Raw genomic sequence first — 24,813 nt, 5'->3', positions numbered from 1 at the left:
TAGATAAGACCAAATGTCAAAATGTTGTGCTCACTCATCTGCATCACCATTGGGTGTCTTGGGAAAGATACGTTTTTTTCTAGCAGCAGTTGGAAGAGAAACTGAGGGAGGAGTCATCCTCGTGTCATGTACCACTTGAGCTGTCAGCTTGCTGACCAGGAGCTCATTGTATCTCTTGAGATCTGGGTCAGTTGGAAAGAAGGAGAAGATATAGAGCCTAATTAATTAGCGATCGGATCTTGTGCTTAAGTTGCGATGTTATTTTATGAACAAACAGGGAGATAAGAAGTTCGTAATTCACTATGGAACGGAAAGTTCAAAAACACACACACCTTCAGTCCTTTACTCAATGGAATTTAAGAAGCAACGGATCTTAAGCATCTTCTTAACTTCAGAAATATTTGAATTAGCAATAAATTTTGGCTCAAAATATTATTTATTTATTTTTAACAATTTTGAATATTTTTTTATTTTTCTTCTATATTTTAATATATCGTGGATGATGGCCTCGTTTGATTGAGGGTTTTCACCTACAGCCTGGGTGTCTTCTTGAGCTGTTAATAAAAAAGTAAAAAAACATGCTTAGCTAATTGTTCAAAAATATATTACTTGAAAATGGTGTACTTTGTTTGTCTTATTTCCTGGAATCACCAGGGGCATGAAGTGTTACATAAGTTTACATTGTTGGAAAAGGTTAATGGTATGCTAAACACAGTACTAGGCAGAGGATTACTACTTTTGGGTGGCACATATATTTATAGATACATATTTGTGTGGTGGCTGGGGCTTACTGGAAACCACAAACATTATTAAGGCCATCATGATTGAAAACTGTGAAATGGCTAACTAGCTATTTGGAAAAGGGCACGTGGCTATTAATGATTTTTGCTCAACTACAATGTGACTCAAAAGGAATACATTTTGGAAAAGTGTTTAATTTACATACTTACATTCACCCCTCGCCCCCTCCTACACTGCCTGTGTGTTAGTCACCTCCTCCTCCAGGTCCACCTCTGCCACCTCTAACGCAGCTGCCTCTGCCACCTCCTCTAGTGCCTCCTGCTCCTCCTCTACCACTGCCACAACCTCCTCATCCTCCTCTGCCTCCACCAGTGGCGCAACCTCCTCCTCCTCTGCCACCAGCGCCACCTCCTCCTCCGCCTCCAGCCGTCTGGCACAACGTCTACGGTCTGTTAGAATAAATATTACATATAAGTGTATTTTTCAAAAATCAACCTGGTTAACAATTATATAGATGTAGTCAGATAATAATGTGATCAGACATACAAACATTTATTTTGCAACACAGCTAAACATAATCTTTAGAAAAAGGATATAAACATGACAGACACACACCACTTTTCTCATGGCCTGGAACAATGTTTGCTTTAGGTTTACGGATGTAAAAATCTCAGTTTCAGTGTGTAATTTTTATTTGTTAAGTTTATTAGGGGGGCTCCATCATAATTAAATCAACCAAATAATTACTGACTGATTAGGGACATGTAATAAAGGAGGTATTTGTGTTTGGCCTGCTAATGTGTGTAAATCATCTTAGGCCAACTATGAGCATTGTTTCCAAAAGATGGCGTACAACTCTATTGCTAGTAAAACACATCTGCCACTTTAATATCATAAATGTCTGGAAGGTAATGTAAACACGTTGCCTTAGTGGGTAGCACTTCTGCCTCACAGCACTGAGGTCATGAGTTTCAATCCAAAAAATATGGCTTATTGGTCTTGAGTTTGGCCTTTAATCATTAAGGAAAGAAAATGTTCCACCACAAAATTATGAAACAAGGGCCTAAGTATGTGGCATGGAGGGGAGGGGGGGATTACATTTCAAATCAAGAGACAGATTTATATTTTGGGCAAAGCACCTCCTTTGAAAAAGTTTGAAACTATTCCTAAAAATAAGACAATTGTTTAGATTAGTTTTTTATCCGATTAATGGAGAACTCACGTCTTACTATCTCCTCCCTGAGCTCCGCCAAAAGCTGGGCCTGGCGGTACCGCAGATCACTCCAATGCCTTTGAAGCTGAACAATACTCTGCCTGCGATGAAAACGGCGCCAGATGTAACAGCGCACCCTCTAGTACGCTCCCAATTTAAGTTCATTAGAGATCTACTGACCAGAGGGCATGCTGTCCATGCCCTCGGTAAGCACCCTCTGTTCTCTCTGTGCGATTGTGGAGGACCTCATTTTCTCCACAATATACTCTCCAAACAGTATCTCCTGCATGTCCCTGTCATTTTTTTAAAAGTGCGGCACCACCAAGTTGTTTGTGTGAGCAAAACAGGGAATGTGATGGAATTCTCCCCGCTGTAATGCTCTCACAATAACGGTGGCGTTATCAGAAATGGCATAGAGAGTCCAAGTGGGATAAGTCATGTTATAATGACATCCCTTAGTTTTTCAAACAGGTTGTCAGTGGTATGCCTCTTAGTGTAGTCGGTGATTCTGGGTCCATTGCCTACACAGTGCCAAAAGAAAAAACGTTTTTCTTTTTTTATATACGTATTGATCTGCATTTCTTTTGATCACTCTTATGGCACAATCATCTTGTTTTACATATAGAATCAACAGGAGACAATCTTGCTTACAAAACGGTAGATACCCTGCAGATGTTCAGGTGGGAGATCAGCGTCTTTTAAAACACTTTAATAAACTAGAGGGAATAGTTAAAGGTGAAATGCGTCATTGGTGGGACGGGATAAGCCTGCAAAGATATGTTGATAAAAATTGTCCCAAAAAGATTAGGATTATTTAAAGCATTTCCGTTCAAATACAATATAGACATGATAGCTGAATGGAATCAGACTTTGGATGACTGATCAATATCTTTGATGAAATTGCTGATCAAATATAGAGAAACAGAGAACAAAGAAATTGAATTGTTGAAAACTAAAATCGAAACACATAAAGATGTAGAACTTTACCTAGATAAAGATAAGAAAAAGATAAGAAAATAAATGAAAGGGTAGTAGAATATGAACGACAATTGATCAATACTAAAGAATCGAAATATAGAGATCTAGAAGATTGCAAACATGATAAAGTGAGATCTTACAATAGAAGTAAAAGTCGCAATAGGAAAGACAGGAGCAAAAGTAGGGGAAGGAATCAGACCTCACGTAGGTACAGGTTTAATAGATTTCCATCTAGGAATAACCCCAATACCCAGATTCAGAAGAGGTCTCCGTCTACTGGCTATACAACACATAAGACCAGAGAATCGGATGTTTCAGAAAGAGCATACTATAGATTAAATGATAGGCTAAAACCACATAGATATAGATCACTAAGTGATCATCGGAGGAAACATACATTAACTGATGGAGATAGAGTTCCTCATAAACATAGAAATCAGGAGTCAGTGGTTTTTTTAGAGATTCACCAACCCCAAAAAGAAAGAGATTGGTCACATCTGAACCGATACCAATTATTAGCAACAGGCCCAACAAAAAGATTACAGGTTATGTCAGAAACAAGCGAGGAGGAGGAAGAAAGTTTTGTTTTAAAATGGTGGAAATAGACTTTAGAGCTGAGGAAGTTTTTAAAAATAAAAACAGAAATACAAATAATACTAGTATGACTATTTCCAAAAAATCAAAAACGAAAAAATAGAAAATCGAAATCTAAAAGTATGGGTGTGTTCAACCTATCAAGCAAGTCATTAACTTAAGCACAATTGGATTTATTAAGTAAGTGTTTAAGTTTTGCACCATCGGTTGAACCTAATCTGTTTAAACATAAGCATTTATCCAACCCATCCGGGCGTCTTATTATTTCTGGGAATCGTTTTTTTAACTGTCAATCTATCTAGTTATGTAGATTTTAATTTACAATCATTGGTGTCCAAGTTGCGTTTTTACATTCATGATTCCACACATCTATCAAGCTTATTACAGGATATTGTTTGGGAGAAAAATTGTGCCTTCCTTACCTTAGATGTCGAATCTCTGTACATTCCGCAAGGACAGAGGTTTACAAGTCATTGAAAAGTCTTTATGTAAAAACACCTAGATCTTAGCTAAACACCAAAGATTTCTTGTCCATTCTATATCTTTTATACTAACACAAAATCACTTTTTGTTTGATGGTAGCCACTGTTTACAGGTAATGGGTACGATCATGGGGACGAGGTTCGCCTTGAGTTATGCCAATCTGTACGCGGGCGACCTTGAGGAATCCCTCCTCTGGGGAGGCGGCTTCGTGGCGGACCTCATCCTATGGCGTTATATAGATAATTATTTTTTTATTTGGAAAGGAGGTGAAAAGAGGGCACTAGAATTTGTTATTTTTTTAAATACTAACGATTATAATAAAGTTCACACATAAGTATCACCACCGCATGTATGGAGTTCCTCGAATTGACCCTCTCGGTCACGGAGGGGTCCATCTCTGCATCAACGTTTTTTAAAAAGGTTGATTGTAGTAACTATTTGCATTACTTAAGTGGTCACAACCCTAAGTGGAAACAAAACATTCCTAAAGGTCAGTTCATGAGGTTGCGTAGGAACTGCTCTAATAAAGACATTTTTTCACAGCAGGCGAAGACCCTGTCTAGGAATTTTTTAGATAGGGGTTATCCCCTTAATCTTGTGGAATGGGCCCTAATTGAAGTTAAGGGCATGAATAGAGAAACTCTCTTAGTCTCCAATCAAGAGAAAAATAGCGGATATTATCCATATTTGGATGTAAACCAAGATGCCACATTCAAGGAGGAAGAACATAAACATGCAAATAACAATAAAAAGAATAATAATAGCAACCATGAATGGGCATTCATTTCTAAATACAATAAATCTTCTTTCAACATCAAAAGGATTTTATGTTCTAATTACTGTATCTGTAGACAGGACCCTCTTTTGAAATCACTTCTACCAGATAAACCTACAGTTGTTTTTAAAAAGCTAATAATCTTACAAACATCTTGACAACAAGTTTTCTTAAGCCCCAAATAAGCCAGATATCCAAAATAAATTTTAATTGGCTTCCCCCTATTCCTGAAGGTTGTTTTAGGTGTGGTGGTTCATGCTGCATTACTTGCAAACACATTAAAAATAAAGTGCATCATGTGAGCTCTATGTCAAATGATAAACCATATAGGATTAGAGGTTTCATAAATTGTAATTCCACATTTATTATTTATCTGCTTAGATGTAGTTGCAATTTGTACTATGTTGGCAGAACAACAAGACCACTCAAGGTCCATTTTAATGAGCACAGGCGGAATATTTTGAATGGTCTGAAAACTCACAGTGTTTGCAAACATTTTTTGTGCAACATAATTAGACTTTTGGAAAAGCAGCTTGATAAATTGAAGGAGAAGATTAAACAAAGCAATTACGCTAAGTATATCGGTCTTGTAGATCAAGTCCTTTATTCACTTCACCAGGATCAAAGAGTTATCAACATCTTGAAATCGGATCCCTACATTATGACGACTATGCTTGATCCTAGGTTTAAGAGCTATGTCTTCTCTTTCTTTCCAGCTGCCCCAGATCACAAGAGATGCACTGAGCTCCTGGTCAGCAAGCTGACAGATCAAGAGGTCCTACTATCAACATTCAAAGATTGGTGGAGGATTATTTTAATGACAACATAGAAATAGACATGTGAGACAGTCCCTTTTCATATGGAGAGGAAAAGAAGGAAATTTGAGACTCATGTACAAATTAGCTTTGCAATACCTAAGCTGCCCACCCACCAGTGTGTACTTGGAAAGAGTTTTCAGCACATCCGGGAATCTTGTCAGCGATTGGCGTAGGAGGCTACTTCCTAAAAATGAGGTAAAGATGATGTTCATCAAGATGAACTACAAATTCCACCAGGAAGGCCTTTGCCAGCAATTGCAAAGTACAGAGACTTCTGTAATAGTGGATTCCAGTGAGGATGATTTAGTATTGTGTTAAGATGATGTACACACTGATGAGGGTGAGGGCAAGGATGATGAGAGTGTAGATTTCAGGTGGTGGGATCTAGCTGAGAGAAGGAAGTTAGCTGATACTGGAATACTTATTAATATTTTGGGTATAATGGTATGTTGGCAATTTTATGTGTTTCACTTTCATTAGAGAGGTGTTTTTTTCTTTAAAAAGGTAAAAGCTTTATTTTTACAGTTTTGTTTTTTCATTTTTGTTACAGAGACTTTGGTAATGGTGGATTCCAGCGGGGATGAATTAATATTATGTGAGGTTGATGATGACAACTAAATCTTGTCACAGTAGAGTTCATTGACAGCACTGTTCTGTTAGCTTAGCTGCCTTCAGCCCATTGATAGCTTGTTTTGTGGGGGCCCAAAAAAAGCAAGCACTTCAGCCACAAAACAGTGCTTAATTTGTTAAACTGTGCATGTCCTTTTTAAGATCCAACATAAGAGACAGTAGGAGGGCCCAAGGACAATTTCATTTTGCACCACTTTTCTTTCATGCCACTGCTGTGTGGCACTAACAATGTTTTGTAGATGTGATATAAAATTATGTGTGTTTGTGCCATTGCTCTAACCAGCCTCTTGCTGAAGTCTTACAGCTGATTAACAGCACTGTTAGCTTAGCTGCATTAAGCCCATTGTTAGATTGTTTTGTGGAGGGCCCAAACAAGCCAAGTATGTCAGACACAAAAGTGGCACTCCTGGTTGCTGAAGTGCTTGCTTTGTTAAATTGTACCTGCTACCCCTCCTGTTCTGTGTAAGTTTGTTAAACCTTTTTAACATATGGATGGGTGCGAGGTCCCAAGGACAATTCCATCTTGCACCATTTTTCTTTTTTGCCACTACTGTGCGGCAATGTTTCCTAGATGTGCTATGAACTGCCATGTGTTTGTGCAGTTGCTCTGTCGCTTAGCATTCAGCCAGCTCGCTTCAGTCTTTGGCCGAAAGTGAATGAAAATAATGTTGTGACCTGGGAGGTGATCAAAATTGACTAGAAATGACTGGAAATTAGTGCTATTGAGGTTAAAAATAATGTAGGAACAAAAAAAGAGCAGAATTATGTGACTTAGTATATTTGAGCACTTTTTCTAAAAAAATACCAATCCATAACCAAAACATGCAAGGGCGTTTATGCCAAAACCAAAACATGAACTTAATACAGATCCAAAACCAAAACTAAAACCAAAACACGGGGGTCAGTAAACATCTCTACTGACAATGAGGAACAGCAGCTCACAGGCTGCGTTCTTTTCATGTCAGCAGCCAGCGCTACTTGTGGGGGCACCACTGGGACATTAAAAACTCTGAATAAGTAACATTATGTAACTCACACAGTGTTTTAGGTTCCCCTGAAACATTGACACCCTAGGCGACCGACTGGATTCACCTAATTTCAAAGTGCCAGCCCGGAATGCACTTATTGTTCAGATTATCTTGATTTACATTCCCAGAGCCGAAATAAATTAGCATTTTCAAAGCTTGCATTGACGTCAATTCAATTTAAAAACTTGCTGTAGAAAATTTTCAAAAGGTGCAATGACGTCACAAATCTGCTATTTCGGATCTACTTGTGCTTCGCAGATGTATTATGAAAAAGGACTGATTTATAAAAAAATATTTGTTGACACGAACTCTAATTATCTAAAAACTAGTGAACAGCAATAAGCTATTTATCCCTAAGAGCTATTTTTTGTTTATGTCTGCAATATAAAAAGAAAAGCTCAAAAGATTGTTGACTGCTCAGCAAGGAAGCTACAGATTACCTGCATTAATGGACAGGCACAGAGAGAAAGTGCTGATGTGTAACATGCTTGAATTTCCAGACAGTTATATTTCCTAGACTAATTAACTCAGGGCTGGGCAGCATAATTATAAGTCAAAAAACCATATTATGTAAAATATAGGTTCCTAAATACTAGGGATGAGCGCACTCGGATTTATGAAATCCGAGCCCACCCGAACGTTGCGGATCCGAGACAGATCCGGGTATTGGCGCTAAATTCAAAAGTGAAACTGAGGCTCTGACTCATAATCCCGTTGTCGGATCTCGCGATACTCGGATCCTATAAATTCCCCGCTAGTCGCCGCCATCTTCACTCGGGCATTGATCAGGGTAGAGGGAGGGTGTGTTAGGTGGTCCTCTGTGCTGTTTAGTTCTGTGCTGTTTAGTTCTGTGCTGTTTAGTTCTGTGCTGTTTAGTTCTGTGCTGTTTAGTTCTGTGCTGTGCTGTGCTGTGCTGTGCTGTGCTGTGTTCTGCAGTATCAGTCCAGTGGTGCTGTGTGCTGTGCTCTGTCCTTCTGAGGTCAGTGGTGCTGCTGGGTCCTGTGCTGTGTCCTGTTCAGTCCAGTGGTGCTGTGTCCTGTGCTCTGTGCTTCTAAGGGCATAGTTATTTCCCCAATATTCCCCTGTGTTTAAAAAAATAAAAAAAAGTTTTTTTAAAAAATACCAAAAACTACTTTAATATTTTTTAATTACCACAAAATTTGCACAACCAATCCTGCAGTATAAGCCCATTGGTACTGCAATATTACCAAGTTCACACATTCTGCAGTATCAGTCCAGTGGTGCTGTGTCCTGTGCTCTGTCCTGCTGAGTTCCGTAGTGCTGCTGGGTCCTGTGCCGTGTCCTGTTCAGTCCAGTGGTGCTGTGTCCTGTGCTCTGTGCTTCTAAGGGCATAGTTATTTCCCCACTATTCCCAAGTTTTTTAAAAATAAAAAAAAAGTAAAAAAAAATAAAAAAATTTAAAAAAAAAAAAATATATAATAATTATAACCAAATTTGCAAAACCAATCCGGCAGTATAAGTCCATTGGTACTGCAATATTACCAAGTTCACACATTCTGCAGTATCTTGTGCTACATATAATGGAGACCAAAAATTTGGAGGATAAAGTAGGGAAAGATCAAGACCCACTTCCTCCTAATGCTGAAGCTGCTGCCACTAGTCATGACATAGACGATGAAATGCCATCAACGTCGTCTTCCAAGCCCGATGCCCAATCTCGTAGTACCGGGCATGTAAAATCCAAAAAGCCCAAGTTAAGAAAAAGTAGCAAAAAGAGAAACTTAAAATCATCTGAGGAGAAACGTAAAGTTGCCAATATGCCATTTACGACACGGAGTGGCAAGGAACGGCTTAGGCCCTGGCCCGTGTTCATGACTAGTGGTTCAGCTTCACCCACGGATCTTAGCCCTCCTCCTCCTCCCCCCCCCTACAAAAAATTGAAGAGAGTTATGCTGTCAGCAACAAAACAGCAAACAACTCTGCCTTCTAAAGAGAAATTATCACAAATCCCCAAGGCGAGTCCAAGGGTGTTGGTGGTTGTCAAGCCTGACCTTCCCATCACTGTACGGGAAGAGGTGGCTCGGGAGGAGGCTATTGATGATGTAGCTGGCGCTGTGGAGGAACTTGATGATGAGGATGGTGATGTGGTTATTGTAAATGAGGCACCAGGGGGGGAAACAGCTGATGTCCATGGGATGAAAAAGCCCATCGTCATGCCTGGTCAGAAGACCAAAAAATGCACCTCTTCGGTCTGGAGTTATTTTTATCCAAATCCAGACAACCAATGTATGGCAATATGTAGCTTATGTAAAGCTCAAATAAGCAGGGGTAAGGATCTTGCCCACCTAGGAACATCCTCCCTTATACGTCACCTGAATAACCTTCATAGTTCAGTGGTTAGTTCAGGAACTGGGGCTAGGACCCTCATCGGTACAGGGACACCTAAATCCCGTGGTCCAGTTGGATACACACCAGCAACACCCTCCTCGTCAACTTCCTCCACAATCTCCATCAGATTCAGTCCTGCAGCCCAAGTCAGCAGCCAGACTGAGTCCTCCTCAATACGGGATTCATCCGAGGAATCCTGCAGCGGTACGCCTACTACTGCCACTGCTGCTGTTGCTGCTGTTAGTCGGTCATCTTCCCAGAGGGGAAGTCGTAAGACCGCTAAGTCTTTCACCAAACAATTGACCGTCCAACAGTCGTTTGCCATGACCACCAAATACGATAGTAGTCACCCTATTGCAAAGCGTATAACTGCGGCTGTAACTGCAATGTTGGTGTTAGACGTGCGCCCGGTGTCCGCCATCAGTGGAGTGGGATTTAGAGGGTTGATGGAGGTATTGTGTCCCCGGTACCAAATCCCCTCGAGATTCCACTTCACTAGGCAGGCGATACCAAAAATGTACAGAGAAGTACGATCAAGTGTCCTCAGTGCTCTTAAAAATGCGGTTGTACCCACTGTCCACTTAACCACGGACATGTGGACAAGTGGTTCTGGGCAAACGAAGGACTATATGACTGTGACAGCCCACTGGGTAGATGCATCCCCTTCCGCAGCAACAGCAACAGCTGCATCAGTAGCAGCATCTACAAAATGGCTGCTCATGCAAAGGCAGGCAACATTGTGCATTACAGGCTTTAATAAGAGGCACAACGCTGACAACATATTAGAGAAAATGAGGGAAATTATCTCCCAGTGGCTTACCCCACTTAGACTCTCATGGGGATTTGTGGTGTCAGACAATGCCAGTAACATTGTGCGGGCATTAAATATGGGCAATTTCCAGCACGTCCCATGTTTTGCCCACACCATTAATTTGGTGGTGCAGCATTACCTCAAGAGTGACAGGGGTGTGCAGGAGATGCTTGCGGTGGCGCGCAAAATTGCTGGACACTTTCGGCATTCAGCCAGTGCCTACCGCAGACTAGAGGCACATCAAAAAAGCATGAACCTGCCCTGCCATCACCTCAAACAAGAGGTTGTGACGCGCTGGAACTCCACCCTCTATATGCTGCAGAGGATGGAGGAGCAGCAAAAGGCCATTCAGGCCTACACAGCCACCTACGACATAGGCAAAGGAGTGGGGATGCGCCTCAGTCAAGCGCAGTGGAGACTGATTTCCGTGTTGTGCAAGGTTCTGCAGCCATTTGAACTTGCCACACGAGAAGTCAGTTCCGACACTGCCAGCTTGAGTCAGGTCATTCCCCTGATCAGGCTGTTGCAGAAGCAGCTGGAGAAAGTGAGGGAGGAGCTGGTAAGCCATTGCGATTACACCAAGCATGTAGCTCTTGTGGATGTAGCCCTTCGTACGCTTTGCCAGGATCCGAGGGTGGTCACTCTTTTAAAGTCAGAGGAATACATTCTGGCCACCGTGCTCGATCCTCGGTTTAAAGCGTATGTTGTGTCTCTGTTTCCGGCGGACACAAGTCTACAGCGGTGCAAAGACCTGCTGGTCAGGAGATTGTCCTCTGAAGAGGACCGTGACATGCCAACAGCTCCACCCTCATTTTCTTCCACATCTATGGCTGCGAGGAAAAAGCTCAGTTTTCCCAAAAGAGGCACTGGCGGGGATGCTGATAACATCTGGTCCGGACTGAAGGACCTGCCAACCATTGCAGACATGTCTACTCTCGCTGCATTGGATGCTGTCACAATAGAAAAAATTGTGGATGATTACTTTGCTGACACCATCCAAGTAGACATGTCAGACAGTCCATATTGTTACTGGCAGGAAAAAAAGGCAGTTTGGAAGCCCCTGTACAAACTGGCTCTATTTTACCTGAGTTGTCCCCCCTCCAGTGTGTACTCGGAAAGAGTTTTTAGTGCAGCGGGGAACCTGGTCAGTGAGCGGCGAAGGAGGTTGCTTCCTCACAACGTTGAAAAAATGATGTTTATAAAAATGAATAATCAATTCCTCAATGAAGTACAGCACTGCCCTCCAGATACTACAGAGGGACCTGTGGTTGTGGAGTCCAGCGGGGACGAATTGATAATGTGTGATGAGGAGGAAGTACACACTGTAGGGGGAGAGGAATCAGAGGTTGAGGATGAGGACGACATCTTGCCTCAGTAGAGCCTGTTTAGTCTGTACAGGGAGAGATGAATAGCTTTTTTGGTGTGGGGGCCCAAACAAACCAATCATTTCAGCCAAAGTTGTTTGGTAGGCCCTGTCGCTGAAATGATTGGTTTGTTAAAGTGTGCATGTCCTATTTCAACAACATAAGGGTGGGTGTGAGGGCCCAAGGACAATTCCATCTTGGAACTTTTTTTTTTGCATTATATGACCAAGCAACAGTCGTTTGCCATGTTCAAAAAGTAAAACCAAATGTAAAAAAATTCAAGAAATTAAACCAAAAGTAAAATGCCGTGTCATAATTTAAAACAAGAGGTATTGACGTGCTCTAAAACTACTGTATTGTTGTTTATATTTTATAAACACTACACTTGAAAGCTTGAGTCTTTCAATAGAAAAGTAACTGTCCATTGCACGAATATTTGCAACAGGGACAATTTTAGGGTTAAGAAAGTCAACTAATAATAACACTTCGACGCTGTGTGTCTTTATAAACACTACACTTGGAAGTTGGAGGAGGTATTGTGGCCCCGGCACCAAATTTACTACCGGGGCCACTCCACTGTGCAGTCCATATTTAGGTGTATCAGATATTAAACAACGGTGACAGTTGATGCCCAATTTTTTAATTATATTGTGGCCTCGGTACCAAATTGTGTACCGGGGCCACCACACTACGCAGTCCAGATACTTGTTTGGTGGAATTCAGACCAGTTGAGGGTTTTATTATTATATTGTGTGGACCACTCTATCTATACCACACTACAACTCTATACCACTCTATTTCCTACTTTAATTCTATTTCATACTTTAATTCTATTTCCTACTTTAATTCTATTTCATACTTTAATTCTATTTCCTACTTTAATTCTATTACTAATTAATTACCATAAAGAGGAACAAAATAAACCAATTTTACCAAAAGTATAATATGACTTAGACTTACAAACACTACACTTTAAAGATCGTGCCTTTAAATGAAAAAGTCAGTCTTCATTGCACGACTATGTGCAACAGGGACATTTTTTTGGGTTTACAAAGTCAAACAATAACACTTTGACCCTGTCTGTCTGGGGTCTCTCAATGACGAATTGTCTGTACCATGTTTGGAGGAGGTATTGTGGCCCCGGTACCAAATTGTGTACCGGGGCCACCCCACTACGCAGTCCAGATACTTGTTTGGTGGAATTCAGACCAGTTGAGGGTTTTATTATTATATTGTGTGGACCACTCTATCTATACCACACTACAACTCTATACCACTCTATTTCCTACTTTAATTCTATTTCATACTTTAATTCTATTTCCTACTTTAATTCTATTTCATACTTTAATTCTATTTCCTACTTTAATTCTATTACTAATTAATTACCATAAAGAGGAACAAAATAAACCAATTTTACCAAAAGTATAATATGACTTAGACTTACAAACACTACACTTTAAAGATCGTGCCTTTAAATGAAAAAGTCAGTCTTCATTGCACGACTATGTGCAACAGGGACATTTTTTTGGGTTTACAAAGTCAAACAATAACACTTCGACCCTGTCTGTCTGGGGTCTCTCAATGACGAATTGTCTGTACCATGTTTGGAGGAGGTATTGTGGCCCCGGTATCAAATTGGGTACCGGGGCCACCCCACTATGCAGTCCAGATACTTGTTTGGTGGAATTCAGACACGTGGAGGGTTTTTTAATTATATTGTGGCCTCGGTACCAAATTGTGTACCGGGGCCACCACACTACGCAGTCAAGATAGATAGATGCGTATTGCGTATCATAGATAAAGTACATTCAGTGGTGTGGGGCAAATTGAAAAATATTCAAAATGCACTGACATTATCAAAAACAAGAGGTTGTCACACGCTAAAACTCCAACATGTATATGATGGAGAGGATGGAGGAGCAGCCGTATGTGTAGTGTAATGCAGATCTGTTGAAGGTTTTTTATATATTTTATTGTGGTGCCCAGTGCCCACTCCTCTACGCAGTCCAGGTACAATTATTGGTGCGAATCATAAAAGTTCAGGGTTTTTAAGATATTGTGGTGACCCACTCCTCTACGCAGTCCAGGTACAATTATTGGTGCGAATCATAAAAGTTCAGGGTTTTTAATATATTGTGGTGACCCACTCCTCTACGCAGTCCAGGTACAATTATTGGTGCGAATCATAAAAGTTCAGGGTTTTTAAGATATTGTGGTGACCCACTCCTCTACGCAGTCCAGGTACAATTATTGGTGCGAATCATAAAAGTTCAGGGTTTTTAATATATATTGTGGTGACCCACTCCTCTACGCAGTCCAGGTACAATTATTGGTGCGAATCATAAAAGTTCAGGGTTTATAATATATTGTGGTGACCCACTCCTCTACGCAGTCCAGAAAGATACCTTGTTGCAACGTTTTGGACTAATAACTATATTGTGAGGTGTTCAGAATACACTGTAAATTAGTGGAAATGCTTGTTATTGAATGTTATTGAGGTTAATAATAGCCTAGGAGTGAAAATAAGCCCAAAAACTTGATTTTTAAACTTTTTATGTTTTTTTCAAAAAAAATCCGAATCCAATACCTTAAATCCGAACCGAGACCTTTCCTCAAGTGTTTTGCGAGACAAATCCGAACCTCAAAAATAACGAAAATCCGGATCCAAAACACAAAACACGAGACCTCAAAAGTCGCCGGTGCACATCCCTACTAAATACTGGGGATAGTTTCTATAGATCTCAATGGTTGTCATCTTAGATAGTTCAGATGGTTCCTAAACATAACTGAAACCTGTATTATTCTATCCATAAATTCACATACCTCAAAATAAAAACATGGCTGCAGATGACCTAATCTAATGCAAATCCTCTTGATCTTCAACTATGCATCAGGCTTTGGGCCTAATGCATAGTTGAACTTAACTTATGGTCCAAAATTATGCATTTCAGTCCATATGCTGAGTAACTCAGCCAATCAGAAGCAGTTAGTTAATGTTGGCGATAATCATCATCATCAACAGCCCCAAGGCTGGTGCAAGTAATATGGCTGTATAAGGCGTATCTGTGTCTGTGTTCACATCTGTTAGCAATTCTGTGATCTTGCTCTTTCTGTACTCTGCCTATGTTAGAACGCCCATTCATTATCTTGTCACGCTTCTTCTGGTGCAAGTGTGGATGTGTGCAGCTCTGCATAGGAGTAAGCACTTGTAGTTCTGTGGGCATGTGCAGAGCAAAATCACGCAATTTACGCTACACTCATGGAAATACGTTCAACTCTGCATCAAGCCTACTGAGGCTTGTTTCATGTTTACCTCTCAAACAGTAAAATCTAAAAGTCTGATTTGGAGTTAAATTTAAAAACGTGACTTTTGCATACACATAAAAATGTGTCTGCACGCTTAAGTTTATGAGATCGTATTTTGAGTTGCACATATCTTAAGATATGTGCATCTTTAAAACTATGATATAACTAATTCTGGAGCAAAAGTGTGGCCATCATATTGAAACCAGAAATTTGTACCAGGCTAAAGGGACACACTCCTCCTAAAAGGCATATCTTGACCATATGTGTTTGTAAAAATCAGATGCATACCATGATTGGCTCACACGTGCACGCACCGGATCAGCCTTTTCAAGCGCATCGGGCTACAAGAATTAGACACACTCTTCATAAAATATGAGCATAAGTTGTGCACATGAGCATTGCAACTAATTTAACACAAGCCACATTTACATCCAATCTAAATCAGGCCCTTAGCCTGCTGGCCACAATAGCTGAGAATTTGTTGCAATAATCTCAATATTCTGCAAATTTTTAAAAAGTTTTGTCAACCAAGTTTGGTGGTATTATATCATCTGTTGCACATCCTGCATAAAGTGTGATCAAATTCATGCTAAGCAGATGAGCTAGTCTCTTTGTACTAATCAGCTCACTGAGCCGCTCAGGTCTCTTGTTATTTAGTGAAAATACATGATCTATACAAAACAAAGTAAACACAGGTCTTCTTGGTCGGTGACCATGCTTAACAACCTCATCTACACTTTCATCTGGGCGCACCTTTAAACTTATCATTAAACTGAGATCATTTATCCCAGTCATCAAAGAATCTGAATCCTTTCAGGCTGATGGAGCGTAATCAACAAGTCTGCCCTCAAGGGCGGTACTTGAACCAAAACCAAAGCAGACTCTTCACAGGGAAATTGGTTCAGAATGACAGCGATAAAAGTAATGTGCTCCCACTAAGCATAGGTTGTCGACTGTTCAATGTTTTTTGGCCACATCTGGTTCACTCAGGAGCCAAGGCCCACCACCATACCTAAACATACACCAACTAAACTCCCATAAATCTGCATACTAAACAAACTCAAACCCTCATCAGTCAAATGAACCCTATCAGGTCTGTAAAGGGGAGCACACTGGAATCTCTTCAAAGGGAGATCAATACGCTAGCCACCCAGAGAGTGGAGAAATCAGGTATCCACCGTTATAACCTTCCTTCACGCTTTATCAACTACCCTCCCATCGGGAATTGACCACCATACCCACCGGGGAACTATATCAGACCAGCAGAGATGCAAGTCGGGCCATGAAGAATGGAGCCAAGCCAGGTGGGATTGTATATGCAATATAATATCAATGGATTTAACGTGGCCAAAATCATTACCCCCCAAGATGTATAACCAAAATATGGGGAACCCACCACCTGGAAATTTCCCTGGACAGAAGCCCGCTAAACCCAGGCCAATGTAAACCCAGTTGATCAAACCAGGAAATCACCACAGACCCTGGGAAGGAGGAAGTGTCTCTAGTTGCCTGGTGTAAAGCAGCTCAGTGCACGAAGAAGTGTCCAACCACCCAGATCTACAGTGGGATCCCATGAACTGTAAGGGTGGAAGAAGAATCCAACACATTAATCAAGCACAGTGAGGCATAAAGGCATATGAGGGGAAGGGGCACAATATAGGAGGCCATAGTGAAAAGGATAATAACAACCATATGCCGCCAGCTCGGAGCAGCTGACAGCTGCAGAGAAAAGAGCCAGCGATAAAAGAAAGAAAAAGAAAAGAGTTAAAAGAAAGAGGTGGAAAAAAAGCAAGGATAAAAGAGGAACAGGAGACACAAGCATAGGTAAAACCATAAAAAACCTTGTGGAACCATCAGCCAATCAGGCCCACATACAGAGGGAAAATGAGGCGAAATCCCTACGCGCCCTTTCTCAAAAAAACTACAAGCGATCAAAGCCTTGTGTCACCCCAAGAGAGAAGGAGGAGAAAGCAAGGAAAAAATGTCAGGGGATGAGAGAAGGCCTCATATACTGGCGATAAGCATTTCGCTTCCACCTGCCTAACTCCTTGATGCACTGAATGGAGGCGCCATACTGTGCGCCATCCAGACCCATCAAAAAAAGTGTGCTCTTAAAAATAACCAAAAACTGATACCTTGTGAGGGGGGACCCATCACAATGCAAAAGCCACGGCTCTATGGCCTGAGAACGCAGATATCCAAACTCAGTGACCATCTTAACCGGGGAAATTAAGCAACTGCTCCTGGGAGACAAAATCGCCCTTGACCAAGCTGATCAGATTTGTACCTGCGAACCATGCAAATAACATTAGAAGTAGCACAATAACATACTTATTGTGTATACCAAAAGATAGAGAAGAGGCAATTAATTTTTTCACTTGAAAGGCGCAAAAAGTTACATAAAAAACGGTGCTAAATATGCAACATTCAAAAGCATTATACGCCACTCCCTCAAGTACATCCAGCAAACCCTCCAGCATGGTGCGGCTTATTGGCCGTCTCTGATCTGAGAGCAGTCTTGCAACACCTTGGAGATCAGAAAACCCTAAGTCACATCCACCTGGCCATGTAGCTTACAAAAAAAGGAGATACCTGCCACAGGTATGTTACATTTTATATGGTGATTCGTGACTATTATATTGATTTATTTCTTTTTTATTAGCTGGTTGGGTCTTTAGCGTTGCAGTTTGTTTTAGTTTACTGAATTGTATATAGGGGGTTTGCAACAACCTTTTGTATTGCAGCTGCTTGGCCATTAGGCCATTTCTTGTTTGTTTTTATTTATTATTTATAGGCGCCATATCCAAGGATATTTTTTCCCTTTTCTAGAAATTCGAAAAATGAGCAAGAAATAAACACTCTATCAGTATGTATTTATACACATAAAACCCATCATTAACTTCAACCCCATGAACGGGAACAAGTCATGATGAAGCGGCAGGAGACAAAAAGCAAATTGGATATCCACCTTTGCCATTAAAGCTCCCTCACCAAAACCCTGAACCATATCTAAAGTGAACTCAAATGACTGAGAAGACACACTACATAACCACATGGGAATAGTGTCATATACTGACCCACCCCACCACCTTCTTGCAGACTACCCCCACATGAAAAATAACTCCTAAAAATCCTTAAAAAGACGCTCCCAGAAAGGACCACACAATTTAAACTCCATGCTAATCTTCTTAGCCAGAAATGCCAAGAATAAAAATACTGACTTCAAATTGTTAACAGAGGAGGTCCATACGGACCCCTCAATTGGAAGGTGAAAACAATGAAGGAAGCCAGAATGCAGAAATTCAGCATCCGACTTATTGGGGTAGCAGGCAAGCCAAAGACTCAAACCAAGGACAGGCCTCCGAATAGCAGGCCACAAAAACATAAATGCTTCTCATCCAGTCTTAAAATTGGCCTTATATTTGGCTTCGCCACCACCCCCTCTAGCAAGGGCCCCAGTCATAACATTCTTGGCACTCTCAGTAATGGAGAACATGTACACGTACCACCTGATATAAATTTTGTCCTGCACAGACACATGAATCCAGCTAAAAATGGCAGTACTAATAAAGCACTCCATCTCCCTTCTCAGCGGCTGCCACTGTAAATGTTTGCACAAACACTTGATCAACTTCTTGGGAAAGGTCCCCGCCGGACAACCAGGAAATGCAGACCTACTGAAGTGAAGTGAGAAGTCCACTGCCCCCGTGACACAACAGAAGGGACATGAGCCACCACGTCAGCTGCATCCCGGGAACTGACCAGATCCCAAACTCAGGGGAGGCAGAGAACCCCAGGAAGGAACCAACCCACCTGGGCCCAGCAACCACATCGGAAAGACAGCCCCCCCCCAACTGCAGAAGGGGGCCAAGCTGGAGCTTTTCGATCAATTGAGCAACCTTATAACTGGCTCCCATTGAGCAGTGCCTACTAAGGTGGATCAACTATGCAGCCAATGCCAAAGCCACAAGGCCTCAGAATACTGCTGGTCCCGGCTTGGAGGGAGGGGCCAGAGAAGGACCCAAGGGCCTCTTACTCTTGTGTGAGCGATTACATATAGTAATTGGGGGTAAATAGAGGGGACAAGTACACCCTCCAGCCACACCTGGTGGCAAAGTTTAGTGCCTCTAGCAGTGGGTAGGGGCAACCCCCACCACAGATGAGCCGTCATGGCCTGCACCACCGCAAGCACAGCCCCAGATGTAGAAATGTCCTGAGTGGCGCCAATGTCTTGCACAGTGTGAAAAGTGCGCCAGGTGGAAGGCTAACCTTTCACCTCAGCCCACGCCGCTCTACTAGGCAGAGAGCGGTGGCCGTGATGAGGAGCAGCAGGTAAAACTAAGGGGAGGAGGGGGTAGCCAGCACATGACTCAATGTTCATGGAGTTCATATTCAATACTATCATCATCATCATCATTTATTTATATAGCGCCACTAATTCTGCAGCGCTGTACAGAGAACTCATTCACATTGGAGCTTACAGTCTAAATTCTCTAATATACTATGGCTCTGCATTAGACTGGGGCACTACAGAGAAGTTAAACGAAAAGGGGGTGAATGCAGTGAGGCTCAGGTGGCCAGACAAATGGGCAATAACAGGGAAAGAAAAATTGGGGTGGAAAGGGGAGCTTGATGAGGGGCAAGTAAAACAGAGGATATGAAAAAGAAAGAAAAGATAGCAGGGAAAAGCAACACCAGCGGTGGGATAAACCAGGGAAGAATAGGAAGGGAGTAGAAAAACAAAGCAAATTGGGAAATAAAAAAATGAAATCACACTAGGCACATGCAGATGGAGGAACAGTGAACACTTATCCTTGAAACTTTTCCTGAATCCTAGAGGCAGAACCTTATCAGCCAAGGTGTTTTATAGCCCGCCTTAAGACCTCCAATAGTGTCACTACCAATGGGCATACCCAATCTCCCCTGCCTGTTCCTTAATCCTTTAGAGAGTTAAACTAGTTAACACAAACCTCAGCTTTTAATTTCCCTTGGGCTTAATTCATCCCTCAGTAATAAAACCCAACACATTGTAGTGCAGATCTATAAACATTAAAAAGATATGTCTAGACAAATGTCTTTAATAAAAACAATCAATAGTAACTGCTAGGAATGCTAAAGCTGAAAACCGCATACGCGATTAATGAAAGTTAGAGTGCCTCAGATAACTAAAAAGGAAGTCACCTGTTTCCTACTACCAGTTCACCTGTGGTAATAAGCTTTAATACCAGCTCACAGTTTTGAATCGGGAATTTTCACAATTAAACACTCCAGACAAAGTAGGTATAACAAAGAATATACTTGCAGAATGAATTGATGTCTGTCATCCTGTCCTTTAAGAAGTGTAATTTTCCTAAATCAGTTGACAACTGATTAAGCTGGGAGTTTACAAGTCCAACAGAGTTTATGAATCTGTCAAGGCAATAAGTATTGGATGGGAAATACTCTATGGCTACTCCAAATATGCTTTAGAGGTGAAACCTCATGATTGTTTATCTGAAAAATACTACTAGTTCAAATATAATGCGGCCCATTGTCAGGTGAATCAGATTAATCAAAATGTTGTGTTACCGCTGTTTTCCTGCAGAATAAACGCAAGGTTTCACCTCTAATAGATGGAGTGGCCTTTCCTTTGGCAGAGCTGGACAGTAGGTAAATTCTAGTTGTCATGCTTTAAACAGTATAAATAAGGAAAATGGCTTATTCTTATTCTTAAAGATAAATGCACCTGGTTGACATTTATTGCGATAGTGAATTCCACTTTGAATCTGTTTTTAAGTTATATTTTAAATGTTAATGATCATTTAACTTTAACCATTTTGATCCGTAACTGATTGTTTAGAACTGTGCAATCATGCAAAGAAAGGGATTGAGGAAATCTGTACCTCCTTCACCTACATGTTTCCTTATCTCCTATTCCTTTTAGAGCGCTGGGAAAAGCAATTTGTTTGAGTGCATGAACAGCAGAGCCATTTACTGAGCACACCAGAGGCTGAAGGTGATAAGTGGAGTCCAGAAATCAATTCAGCTTCTCTCTCCCTACCTCATTTGCAGCAAAACAGCATTCAAATTGTAAATAAAGTGGAAAGCCCTATAATCTCCTTCCCTACTGCTATGCATTGCTTTTCTCCTGAGATTGGTTTGTTGAAAGGTGTGAATAAAAGCTTATGTATATTAGTTGTAATTATTATCAGGTTTCATTCCAAGATCCCCAGACACATCTCATCAGCTCCTCATAAAGTGGGTAGTGAAGCTTTAACATAATCCTACATGCATCCTGAAAAGAGAATATTTTGTGCAAACCAGAATGTGAATTAAGTCCAAAAACTTTTCAACATGAAAGAATGACAGCAAAATAAACATCTGTCTTGAAAATAACACAATATTATCAAATAAGATTATAATTCATTATGCATTCCTTATGTGTCCAGGACAGTTTTAATTATTGCTACAGGAAATCATTAATTTAGAATATTTTGGATAATCAACTACAGAGCTTCGTACTTTGCAGTATCACTGCCATCAATAGCATTCTGTGCTATGGATAGAAAGTGTTTAACTAATGTGGCACCTAGGTTTGCTTAGTCATGGCGCCTGCCCATCAGATGGTGCGTTAGTAACACACGTCTAGCCTGGGCAAGTTTGAATTTGATGTACATTAAGCTTTTTTGGCTGAAAACAACCACTTCAAACAGATAACAACAGGAGGTCCTGTCGAGGTGCTAACCAGATTGCACTTGTGTGGTGGTCGAGTACTGATGGGACTTCCTTCCCTTACCTTGTCCTCCAGACACGATTCAGGTTCTTTTTTGGTCGGATATCCGGTGGTCAGGAGATAAATTCTTCAATGAAAGGGACAAGGATTGGACAAATAACTTGGGTTTATTAATAACGCGGTAAAGATAATTTTGGTAAGCCACCGCGCCACTGACCCCTTCAACTCAATGGTAATGACAAAATATTCATTTGATCAACATAGAGCACAATAGCATTTAACATATAATAATAATAAATCAATTTTCAGGTAAATCACTTAACATTAATATTCAACTAAAACATTTGGTGCACCAATATTATCCCTGGTAACGTTACCATATTTTACACTCAGTCCTGGGTTGAACTGTGCAAAGGAATTTAGTAGAAGTGCTGCACGTGGTTGGGGCCCATAAATTACTTTTTCACGCCAAATAAGCTGATGATCTTTTGTATTACACAGTCTCTTTTGTGTGTATTCACAGACCTCTCTATTTTCTCTCCTCTCACACTGTTCTCAGTACATAGTTCAGTCTGTTTAGTGTGATGTCACAGATCTCTATACTGCTTATTTGTTTTCAGTACTTTCCTTTTTACCTCTCTTTGGCTCACTTCTTATCTTCTTCTCTTCTTACACTTACTTCACTTTTATTCTGCTTATATATCACTTTGTCCGATTTTCATTCTGTCCCTATTTTTCTCTCTCAGTCTATGCAGACACAGGGATCTCACTCCCTCTGAAGTCTAGAACTTTCCGCTTCCCACTGCCTTCTGGGAGTTCACAGTTATTACCAAAGTTAGTGGACTTGTTGCTATGCCACACACTCCTCCTTCCTGTTACTCCCGGCAACCACCAACCACTCCCAACTGTCACTTCTCCCTAAAGAAAATATATATTTTTATTTTTTTAAAATCTTTATAAACACTTTTAACAATTAACAAATTAAATTAACAAATTAAAAACAGATAGATACACCCCAGGGTACTCAGATTTTGGGGCACCACACTTGCATGCTTGGGTGTTCAGCGAAAGAGACAAGCCCACCTCTGATGTTCCACTGTTCTTGCTTGTTATGCAGTCCAGTAGGAGAGACTTGCAACATACTGATTTGACATTTCATTATGTGTGGGGGGGGGTTAACTGATATGAGTGTAATTGCTTACAATTAAAGTGTTTTAAAAAGGATAATTGTTAGATGCAGAGGCAGGCACCACTGTTTGCTTATCCGGTTGCCTACAAATGGGAATCAGTGGCATAAACAGCGCCTTCAGATCAATGAGCAGTAAAAGGAGCCTCCTTGCTTTCAACCGATTGCCTAGCAACGGCATCCAGTGTTCCTTCTCCTGTGACTTAGTTACCCGATTACTAGCTGTTTGCTAAGCAGTAGCAGCAGTTGCTTAGTGTCACAGTCGTCTGTATTTCTCGATCCGATTCGGGACCCTTGGGCCTAGCTGGAGCAGGACTGAAACAGCACCTAGTGGACTGGATGATCTCTCTGCTCATGTAGAGTCCTCAGAAAAGCACAAGCAGTATAGGAGTATAAGGACCGGAGTCAATGCCTGAGTACTGGACTGAAATCCAGTGTAATACCTGACCGGACCTGTTCGTGGGAACTCAATCCCGGTTCAGATCGGAAACACATGTAAACTCTTAACAGAGCGAACTGGAACTGGAGACAGGGACTAGGAACTCAGAACCGTGACACGGAATGGCGAACTAAGGACTGCGTGGCAGACACAGACCTGAAACCCACACACAGATACACAGAGCTGGAAATAAGCCCTAAGCCCTAGAGCCAGCCGTAGCAACAGAACAGGTGATACCGGTAAAGCTACTGGTACTGCAGAATAGATACTGGATGGTGCAAAGTTCTTACTGAGGTGAGCACTCTTGCTGAAAGTAGAATATTGCAGAAAGAGCAGCTTGAAAGTGCAAACTACTTGCAGAATTATGAACTCCGGATAATGCAGGATGCTTAAAGAAGATATGCTCATCAATGACGCGGCCGCATCCCTTTTCATGCGATGCGGCCGCCTGTGTGCCCCCCGGCCATGCCTCTCCCAGCCCGCGCCTGACAGCAGGTCAGGAATTAACACACACTTTATGACTTCCTGCAGTGATTTATAGCCAAAACTATGTCTATAAAAGTAAATGGTTTCAATGACAGTGATTAACATGGATGTGCTTTAGTACTTGACAAATGCAATACGGTACAACATACATGGGGTAATTTTTACTCTTAGTATTTACCAAATTACTTATACACAGATGTTTGGAACCAGATAAAGAAAAGTTTTGCATAGTACAAATATCTCCCACCCACCCCTACTAACACCACTATATGCATACAGGTATGAAATCTATCATCCAGAACGGTTGGGATGGGCTTTTTCTTATGATCCCACCAAGGCTTGTAAATGAGGCACAAGTTGCCTACCTGTAGACTGGCAGCAGAAGTAAATATGTTGCTTAGATGTTGAAAATTCACAGATTTAAGCTACTGTCTGAAACCATGCACCAAAAATTAAATTATTTAATCTATAACTAAAAAAATTAATAAATACTTAAAACAGAGTATACTAGCCCTACAGCAGGGTTTCTTCTTACATTTATGAGCAGATACAATTTTGGAGAAAGAAGCTGACTTCCATTTATGTGGAGTGTAGTATACTTATCATACTGGTACCAGACAGACAATATTCAAACCTGAATCTTGCACATGTGTAATAGATACAGGAACTGTTTGCAGGTCTTTAGCATACTAGTCTCGACCTCCTTATAGGACAGATAGCAGCATATCACAGGAGATTAGGGATAATGCTTTTAGTATTCAGAACTTGAGACTATACACCACTGATTTAGTCACAACTTCTAAATTCTGACCTTTGGATCTAGAACCCAGTATTCTTTTTTCCCTTTTACAGGTGCCATTTGCACATATTATTGTGTGAATGCGCCTGATTTTACGCAAT

General features: G+C 41.1%; 1 long non-coding RNA gene across 1 annotated transcript in view; it reads right to left on the bottom strand.

The window, feature by feature from the left end:
• Positions 1-429: 429 nt before the first annotated feature.
• The window catches only part of LOC142160484 (uncharacterized), a 49,356-nt gene continuing 24,972 nt past the window's right edge, over positions 430-24,813 (bottom strand). The window contains exons 2-3 of the long non-coding RNA XR_012693238.1: positions 951-1,190; positions 430-554 (exon numbers count right to left, since the gene is read on the bottom strand). This is a non-coding gene — a long non-coding RNA (uncharacterized LOC142160484). The remainder of the gene's footprint in view (positions 555-950; positions 1,191-24,813) is intronic.

Source organism: Mixophyes fleayi, chromosome 6 (assembly GCF_038048845.1).
Source record: "Mixophyes fleayi isolate aMixFle1 chromosome 6, aMixFle1.hap1, whole genome shotgun sequence".
NCBI classification, from domain to species: Eukaryota; Metazoa; Chordata; class Amphibia; order Anura; family Limnodynastidae; genus Mixophyes; species Mixophyes fleayi.
This window is presented reverse-complemented; position numbering and strand designations above follow the sequence as displayed.